Source organism: Equus asinus, chromosome 4, assembly GCF_041296235.1.
Source record: "Equus asinus isolate D_3611 breed Donkey chromosome 4, EquAss-T2T_v2, whole genome shotgun sequence".
NCBI classification, from domain to species: Eukaryota; Metazoa; Chordata; class Mammalia; order Perissodactyla; family Equidae; genus Equus; species Equus asinus.
The window spans coordinates 23,515,401-23,524,685 of record NC_091793.1 but is presented as its reverse complement, the minus strand read 5'-3'; the positions used below and the strand labels follow the sequence as shown (position 1 = coordinate 23,524,685).

General features: G+C 52.9%; 1 long non-coding RNA gene across 1 annotated transcript; it reads left to right on the top strand.

The window, feature by feature from the left end:
• The first annotated feature begins 809 nt into the window (after positions 1-809).
• Positions 810-4,158, top strand: LOC139045037 (uncharacterized). The gene is made up of 3 exons (XR_011502600.1): positions 810-940; positions 1,276-1,401; positions 4,025-4,158. It is a non-coding gene; the product is annotated as an uncharacterized lncRNA (long non-coding RNA).
• The last annotated feature ends 5,127 nt before the right edge of the window (positions 4,159-9,285 follow it).

The following is a 9,285-nucleotide window of genomic DNA, read 5'->3' as shown; positions in this document are numbered from 1 at the left end:
AGGGTGCCACTGCTAACTCCCGTCCTACACAAAGTCTCAGGGGAGGACGTGGGCTCCGGGGACCCCAGGTTTCCCAAAGGGTGTTCCTCCAGATGCTGGACCCAGAAAACCTTGGAGTGGTTCTGTGGTCAAAGTCAAGGATGTCTAGAAATGCCCCTCCGCCTCCCCCTCCCCCTCCGGCCTTGGGAACCTAGTGGTCACTCACACAGTGAAGTCTAAACCCGCATCTGCTGGCACAGGGGACACCAACTCTCCATGCAGCAGTGAGTGCCCGCCAAGAGTGAGGATTGGCGGGGGCAGAGCTGGCGAGGACAGAGCTGTGGACTCCCCAAACTCCTTCAATGCCACCCGAATTAAATGCCACGTGTATTTCTGTCACTTATCCAGAGATAAAGTTGCAACAAACAGAAGCTCTGAAAAGCCCTGCAGTAAAGAAATCAGTTTCACTTTATATGTCCTGGTGTCATTTACCAAGCTTGAAGAACCACAGAAGTTTTTGTCATTTTTTGTTTGTTTCTGTTTCGGGGATCACCTGTTTATGTCCAGGGGAAATGCTTTGGAAGTACTGACTTCCAGTGCAAATTCCTCAATGCACAGAGGAGGAAGGAGAGGCCCAGTAAGGCAGGGAGCTTGCCCAAATTCACACGGGGAGCCCAGCTCCTGGCCCTGCTTTCTCCTCACCCAAGCTCTGTGCCCATGTACAAACCAGGCCTTCCTCCTAATACACCCCTTCCTCTCTGTGGCCCCCCAGTGTCCTCGGGCTCTTGCACTTGTCCCACCAGCAACCCTGCTCATTGTGAATATTTTTAACTTGGCCAGGAGAACGGGATGGAAGCTTGGAAAATGCGTCTGTGGTTAATTATTTTCTCACCCAGAAGCCTAAGCTGGCCCAGAGATAAGGCACCGAAACCAAGGAGCCTGCGGAGAAGCAGACATAGAGGTGAGGGGACACCGGGTCTGAGCAGGGGGTAGCTGGGTCCTCCTGGGTGCCCAACACTCCTGGGGAAGCTGCAGTGCCCATGGGCACCACACTCATATATTCACATGCACAGTGACACTCGCAGGCACAGTGACAGACACACAGTCACACACACAGTGGGCATAGAGCCAGGTGGGAGGCAGATGGGCACACATCCGCTTCCCCACAAAGCGGAGCCGCCTCATCCGTCTCGTGTCCCTGGGCACCCATAGCGCCGAGGGTGGGAATGTGCAATTAAGCATCACCTCCCTTGTTGTGCTCTTGTGGGTTCTGCTACATTCATCTTCTCCCTACAGCCACGCCAGGAAGGCAGGGAGACAGGAGTCTAGGCCTCCACCAGGAGCCCTGGGTCCTATCGCAGGCTCATTGCCATGGGTGCTGTTCTTCTGAGCCTCAATTTCCTTGTCTGCAAAAGGCAGGTGGTGAGTAATCAGCTACACCTAGAGAGGGAGACGTCTGCGAGCAGAGAAAGTGCCCTAGGGACATACATGTGACCTTAGTTATGTCTCCTTGGACAAATTCCTTCCCGTCTCAACTTCTACATCTGTAGAATGGGCACCATGATCCCCCTGTGCAGGGACTGCCTCTGAGCTGCAATTCCTTCAGTTGTGAAATGGGCACAGCGCAGTCAGTCCTCTTCCCGCTTTGTAGCAAAGCGTGTCCCCACGCCTCAAACCAGCCCACACCCCACCCCCTCTGACCCCGCTGGTCCAAGCCCCTAACCCGTGCACCCATGGAGCTCTGGACCATAGTCCGCTCTGCAGCCAGAGGGATCACTTTAAAAGACGGCTAAAACCCTCCAAAGGTTTCCCACCAAAGTGGAATAAAATGCAGACTGCCCCCAGACCCTGCCGGCTGCACCGCCCCCCGCCCCCCAACCTCCCCCGACTGCCCGCTCACTCACTGGCCTCATTCTGTTCCTGAAACCAGTCGGCTTTCCCCACCTGAGGGCCATTGTCCCGCCTATTCCCTCTGCCTAAATGCTCCTGGCATGGAGGTCTCCTTCTAGCTATTCAAGTCTCTGATCAAATGTCACCTCCCTTGGGACAGGAGCATCCAGGCAGGGAGAGCTCCCCGGCACGGCTCCCATGCAGCCCCGAGCCACTCCGGGCTATTCTTGGCACAGCGCTTCTCCCCATCAGACATGTCCCCATTTCTCGCTTTCTTTACCTGTGTGGTGTCGGCTTCCACTCCAAGAAGAGAAATGTCCTTGGGCAGCAGGAGTGGGCCAGAATGTTCCAGGATGAGTGAGGATGAGGAGTGGAGTAGGACAAGAGACGAGGTCGGGGGGGGGGGGGCAGAGCAGAAGGCCTTGCAGGTCATTGTCAAGACTTTGGTTTTCCTTTTAATCAGTAGTAATCCTGTGTTACTATGTCTTTCCCAAACCAGCCTCAAAGCCCACAGAGTCAGGGACCCACGTTTTCACTCCCTCTTTCAGGGATGGCCCCAGCCCCAGCCCCTTCTCTCCCTCTTTAGCAGCCTCTGATTGCAGCCCAGGAATTGGAGCCTCAGTTTCTCTCTCCTGCTAGACTGTAAATGTGGGTCATGGTGAACCCGGGCTCCCCCAGACTGATCTCACCTTGTCTGGCCATCTCTTCACCAAGAGCAGGGCCTGGGGTACATCCATCGATATGTGGCAGTGCCCAGCACAGGACCGGCACACAGTAGGTGTTCAATAGGGGACTGGTGAACAGACCCAGGATTTGGGGAGATGCCTTCTGATGGGCTGCACGACACAAGAGCCGGACCAGCCCCGGGGTTCAAACCCAGTACAACACGCGCTTGTGATCCTGAGCACGTTCCTAGATTTCTCCTTGCCCTTCATCTGAGGGCGCCTAGCAAGCTGACAGGTGGATGCTAAATGCAACACTCAACTGAGTTGATGCAGCGACGTCTGTTTCCCTCCCCACCGCCCAGTGTCCCCCTCGGACACCTCTGTGCAGTAGGTCCCTCCCCTGAGACCTTTCCATGGGGGTGGGGGAGGAATAGGCAGGCTGGGGAGTCTTTTGTGGCTGACCATGGGAGTCTGGGCTGGAAGAGTCTCTAAGACGACCACTTTATATTAGCTGTAAGAAAGAAGGAAGTCCTGCCATTTGCAACAACATGGATGGACCTCGAGGGCATTAGGCTCAGTGAAATCAGTCAGACAGAGAAAGACAAATACTGTATGACCTCACCTGTATGTGGAATCTATCAAAACTAGTCTCATAAAACAGGGAACAGATTGGTGGTTGAAGAGGGGCAAAAGTTACAAACTGCCAGTTACAAGAAAAATAAGTGCTGGGGGTGTCATATACAGCAGGGGGACTAGAGTTAACAAGATTGTGTTGTTTATGTGAAAGATGCCAAGAAAGTATATCTTAGAAGTTCTCATCACAAGAAAAAAATAATTTGTAACTACATGAGGTGATAGATGTTAACTAAACTTATTGTGGTCATCGTTTCACAATGTATACATGTATCAAACCATTATGTTGTACACTTTAAACTAATACAATGTTGTATGTCAATTACACCTCAACGAAACTAGGGGGAAAAGACTACCATTTTACAGAAATTGAGGGAACTGAGGCTGGAGGCTTCAGTGGCTTGGGTGAGTGCTGGGCTCCCCAGGCAGAGAGAGCTGGGCACCCTGAGGCTTGGCTGCAGGAGCTGCCCTTCAGCATCACGTGGTTGAGCTGGGGACCCACAGGGACGAGAGGGAGAAAGTGTGGCCCTGCCTCCACCTTCTCTTTCCCCCATGGCAACCCCCCCCCAGCAGCCTTGGCAGCGGGGGGCAGTAGGAAGGCTGACTCACCCCCATCCCAATGCAGATCAATTACAGAGAGATTCAAGCCTGCCTGGCCTTGAGCTCCCCCAGGGTCTGGAGCTGAGCTGGGCTGGAGGTTTCCGTTCTGGGGCGTCTGGGGCTGGGCTGGGAGAAGACAGAGGAAGCGGCCAGAAATAGAAGCTGTTTCTCCAGCCCGACCCCCCTCACCGTGGCTGTGCTACCCAGCCCCATCACTGGTCCTCTCTGTGCCTCCGTTTGCCCCTCTGACCCCTAAGGTAATCGGAGGGAGATGCCCATCCAGGCAAGCCACCGGCGCTCCTCCTGAGAGAAGATGGCGACCCCAAGGGGGAAGCAAAACACAGCCCAGGGGCTGCCATGAGAGCACGAGCCGCCTGCCAGCTCAGCAGAGAGTGCATCCAGGAGGAGGTGGCCACCGGGGAATGCTGCCTGGGGTGGGAATTCCAGAGAAAGGCCTGAAGAATCATCCCAGCTGAGTCAATAGGAAAGGGAGGGCCGGGGACCTGCCAGCTGATTCACTGGGCCCCATGGCTCGCATGCCTTCCTCTGCCGTGCCGTCCTGGTGACCGACCTCGGGATCACACAGACCACACTCCAGTGAGGGTTTGACTCTTGGCCAGACTGAGGAGTGAGATGATAACAATGGCGTCCCGTTAAATGAGTGACTTTATGTAAAGTGTTGGCACAAAGCTGGCACTCGGCGACGACAGTAGCAAACGGTTTTGAGCGCTGTATTATAGAAAACGTTTTCCAGAATTAGCTCCTTAAATCTTAACAAACTCATGAGGTGAGTCCTCCTATTCTCCCCATTTTTCAGATGAGGACACAGCTAAAACACGTGGAGCCACATAGGCGATGTTGTTGGTCCCGTGCTAAGCATGGGGCGGGGGGGGGTCTGCCCTGTCCTGTGTGACCCCCAGCCCACCTGCCAGCACAGTTCCCCGCCTAGTCTCAGTGCGCAGCCCCGACTGGTGCCCTGGGCCAACCTCTTCAGGTAAAGCTGCCTGCAGTGATAAGACAAGGGAATCCTCAACTCTGCCCAGCGCCATAAAAACCAAAGCCGGGAAAGAGGCAAGAGAGGGAAGGGCCGTCCACATACCAAGAACAGCCAGTGCAAAGGCCCAGGGGCGGGAAATCTCACATTATGTTCCCAAAGGGCCCTTCACTAGCTCACATTATGTTCCCAAAGGGCGTTCCTCTCACTAGCTCGAACTTGCACTTGCACATTCCAAGCCATCAGTCCTGCTCTCCCAAGTCCCCGTGACTCAGAACCCCCCCAGGGGAGGAGATGAGGTGAGTGGGCGGTCCTGCCCAGGAGGCTGGTGAATAATCATCCCAGTGGCTTCACCGAGGGAGCTCTGACCCCTGCCAGGTGCTGAACTCATTCCCTCTCACGCAACCCCGGGGGGCAGGCCCAGGTAAGGCCTCTGGGGAACCAGGTTAGATGCCTGCTCTGCCCCTCGCTTGTGACTGGACTCTGGGGAGCTGGACCCTCCTCTCTTGCCCCATTTTCCCCACCGTGCCATGGGGCGGCCAGGATGACATGAACAGCAGCACGGAGCCCCACTGCCTGCTCCACAGCCCCTCTCCAGGCCTCGGTCTCCTGCTCTGTGAAACGGGTGGGTCACACCACCTAGGGGACAGGCTGTTCAGAGGAAGAAATGGGCCAGTCCTGCACACGTCAAGCGCCCTGCACCCCGCGAGGGCTCGGCCTGCTGGGAGGAGCCGGACTCTGGCCCATCCGGCCCCTCCCGGCCTCCCCCGCCTTCACACCCACCCTGGTCCTGGCCCCTGCACCCTCGGACCCCACTGAAACCTCTGCTCTGGTCCCGCCCCGCTGTCTGAAGTCCTTTCCCTCCCTCTTTTGTGACTGGCTCCTCCACACCCTTCCCTGCCCACAGGTCCCTCCTCAGGGAGGTTTCCCTGTCCACCCTGTGGAAAGGACGGCCTCTATTTTTCTGTCCCCACCTCCTCTGTTTGCCCTTGGTAGCTCTCATGAAAATCTGTCAACTCTTGGGGCTGGCCCAGTGGCGCAGTGGTTAAGTTTGCATGTTCTGCTTGGGTGGCCTGGGGTTCGCCGGTTCGGATCCCGGGTGCGGACATAGCACCGCTTGGCAAGCCATGCTGTGGGAGACGTCGCACATATAAAGTAGAGGAAGATGGGCATGGATGTTAGCTCAGGGCCAGTCTTCCTCAGCAAAAAGAGGAGGATTGGCAGCAGATGTTAGCTCAGGGCTCATCTTCCTCAAAAAAAATAAATAAATAAAATTTAAAAATAAATAAATAAAAACTGGCTTATAAAAAAAAAAAACAATCTGTCAACTCTTGATGTATTTGTCCACTTCCATCCCCATAGGATGTCAGCCCCTGAGGGCAAAGGTGTGTCCACCTCCTTCACTGCTGCAACCCTAGAGCCGGGCCCAGCGCCTGGCGCACAGCTGGCACTCCGGGATACGGGGAGGATAAAGTAGTGAACAAACAATACGCGTCAAGTTTCCCATGCGTCTCACACACAGCAAGCTCCCAGAGCTCAGAGGAGACAGGACCTCAGGCCTGGGGCCGTAAGCAGAACCGCCAACATCGCCGAGCGCTTGCTGGTGCCAGGGCCCTACTGAGCGCTTCCTGTAGATTAATGCCTTTAATCCTCGCGCCAGACCAGGGGAGGAGCCGCTGTTACTACCCCCACTTTATGGAGGAGGAAACTGAGGCTCCGAGTTAAGCAGCTTGCCCGAGGGCACCCAATTCGGCAGTGGAGGATCTGGAATTTGAACCCAGACACACAGTTTTGCCCTTTGTTGTTTTTTTTTTTTTTTTGATAGATTTTATATTTTAGAGCAGTTTAGGTTCACAGCAAAATTGAGCAGAAGATACAGAGATTTCCCATCTGCCCCCTGTCCCCCCACATGCATAGCCTCCTCCATTATCATCATCCTCCACCATCAGCTTGATTTTAAAGACTGCCCAACGCTGCAGACAGGAGGGCTCCCTGGAGGAGGCAGGGAAGAAGCCAGGTCTGGAAGAGTGGAGCAGATTCCTGTGGCACAGACAGGGGACTTTGCTCCTGTGGCAGGGAACTGAGTGTACCTGTGCGGCTGGCAGGGGTGGAGTAGAGAGGGCCTGGAGGGAGCACTGGGCAAGAAAGTTACCTGGTGTTCCGGTTACCTCTTGTTGCATATCAACCCACCCGAAACCTTGCAGCACAAAACAACAGGCACCATTTATTTAGCTCCTGAATCTGTAGTTCAGTTGCTCTGCTCCTCTCTGCTCACATGGCATCAGCTGGGACACCTCAAAGGGCAGCTAGAGGCCAGACAGCTGGGGCTCCCCAGGCACCTCGCTCTCTTTCTATGGTCACTGCATGGTCTCTACAGCATGGTGGCATCAGGGCAGCCAGCTTCCTATATGGTGGTTTCAAAGATGGGTCTCCAAAGAGAGACAGAGGAAGCCACTGCTCTTCATGACCTGGCCCTGGAAGTCAGCCAGTGTCATTTCTGTCATGCTCTATTGGTCAAAGCAGTCAAAGCTCGCCCAGGCTGGGGGTGGAGTCAGGAGGGGATGGGGGGGCAGGGCATAGACTGTACCTCTTGTTGGAGGAGTAGCGAAGTTTCAGAACACGTGTCGAGTGGGAAACACTGTGCCAGATGTTTTTGGAAAATTTCTTCTGCCACAGCAGGTGACAGGGGCTGGATCAAGGTGCCAGCCAAGGAGCCTGCTCTGCCTGTGCATAGCAGATTCAGTCTCCAAGTCCTGGGTCGAGGTGACCTGACGCCTCAAAGCTTTTTGTAAAGCTTTTAAAATTTTTCTACTTGGGTATAAAACACAGTAAGGTGCACAGATCTTCAGTGGGAGCTCACTGGTTGTTTACCTGTGTATACACCCAGGTGAGCACCACCCAGACCAAGATGCTCAGCATTTCCAGGGCCCAGTCAAGACTCCTCCAGGGGCGACTCCTCTCTGTCCTCTGTCGCCATGGATCGGTTGCACCCATTTGTGTTCTTTCATATCTGCGGTCTTTCATTCACCACGCGTCAGCGAGATTCCTCCATGCAGGCACGTGTATTTGCACACTGTCCGTTCTCATTACTGAATGGTATTGCGTTGTGTGAATATCCTGTTTAATGGGCATTTGGGTCATTCCTGTTTGGGGGCTGTTACAGATACTGCTGCTGCGAGCATTCATGCACACGTCTTCTGATGAACATGCACAGCATTTCTCTTGAGTTCATACCGACAGCGGGCTTGCTTGGTCATGGGCTTAGCGTGTGCTCAGTCTCAGGAGCTCTGCTGAGCAGTCTTGCCACGTGCTTGTACCAGTTCACAGCCCCCGCGGTGGTGCGTGCATCCCACAGCTGCACCCACACTTGATGCGGTCAGTTTCTTTTTGCGATCTACTGGAGGTGAAGTGGAAACCGGTATTTTGAATGAAATCTCACTATGAACCACCGTTTCTTTTTTCTTCTTTCTTTTAAGGATTTTATTTTTCTTTTTCCTCCCCAAAGCCCCCTGGTACATAGTTGCATAGTTTTAGTTTTGGGTCCTTCTTGTTGGAACCACCATTTCTAAGACAAATCAAAGGAGATGAATGAAAGTAAATACAATGCACCTTGAGGGGGCGACGGGAGCCTCTTGCTATTGCTTTCTTTGGTTTGGGTTTATTTTATGGGTTCATGCCTTTATTGAGATGTCTTTGTGTTGTTAAACTAAAAGTAATAACATGAAGCATATATAGGCCCATCTTGAAAAACTACTTGATAGAAACGAGCAGCCGAATAAGAGACGGCTCTAAATAAATGAATGCAGAAATGGAGAGGCTGTGGGAAAAGGCATTGAACCCACTTCAACAGAGAATTAAAACTAACCAAGGGAAGAAGTTATGGTGAAAAAACAGAATGTAAATGTTGTAAACTCCAACAGGGCCGGCCCCGTGGCCAAGTGGTTAAGTTGGCACGCTCTGCTTTGGCAGCCCAGGGTTTCGCAGGTTCAGATCCTGGGCGCGGACACGGCACCGCTCGTCAGGCCACGCTGAGGCAGCATCCCACACAGCACAACCAGAGGCACTCACAACTAGAACCATGTACTGGGAGACTTTGGGGAGAAGAAAAAAGAAGAAGATTCGTAACAGATGTTAGCTCAGGTGCCCATCTTTAAAAAAAAATAACTCCAACAAAGCAAAAACAATATAAACAATAATAACTGGGAAGAAGGTAGCAAGAGAAGAGAGAAAATGTGTGAAAGAGCTAATTCATCTTTTATTTCAGAGCCAATTTGTGCTGATTAAATAGAAACATGTAGTTTTTCAAAAATTACTCCAAACATTCCAAGTGAAAGATAAGATTGTCACACTAGATAAAAATAACCAACCCAACTGTGCGCTACTCACAAGAGACATGATCTTAATATAAGACAACAGAAAGACTGAAAACAAAAGGATGAAGAGAGATATATATCACACAATTAACCAAAAGAAATCTGCTGTAGCTGTCACGATGTTACAGAGTAGACTTTAAGGTAAGAAACA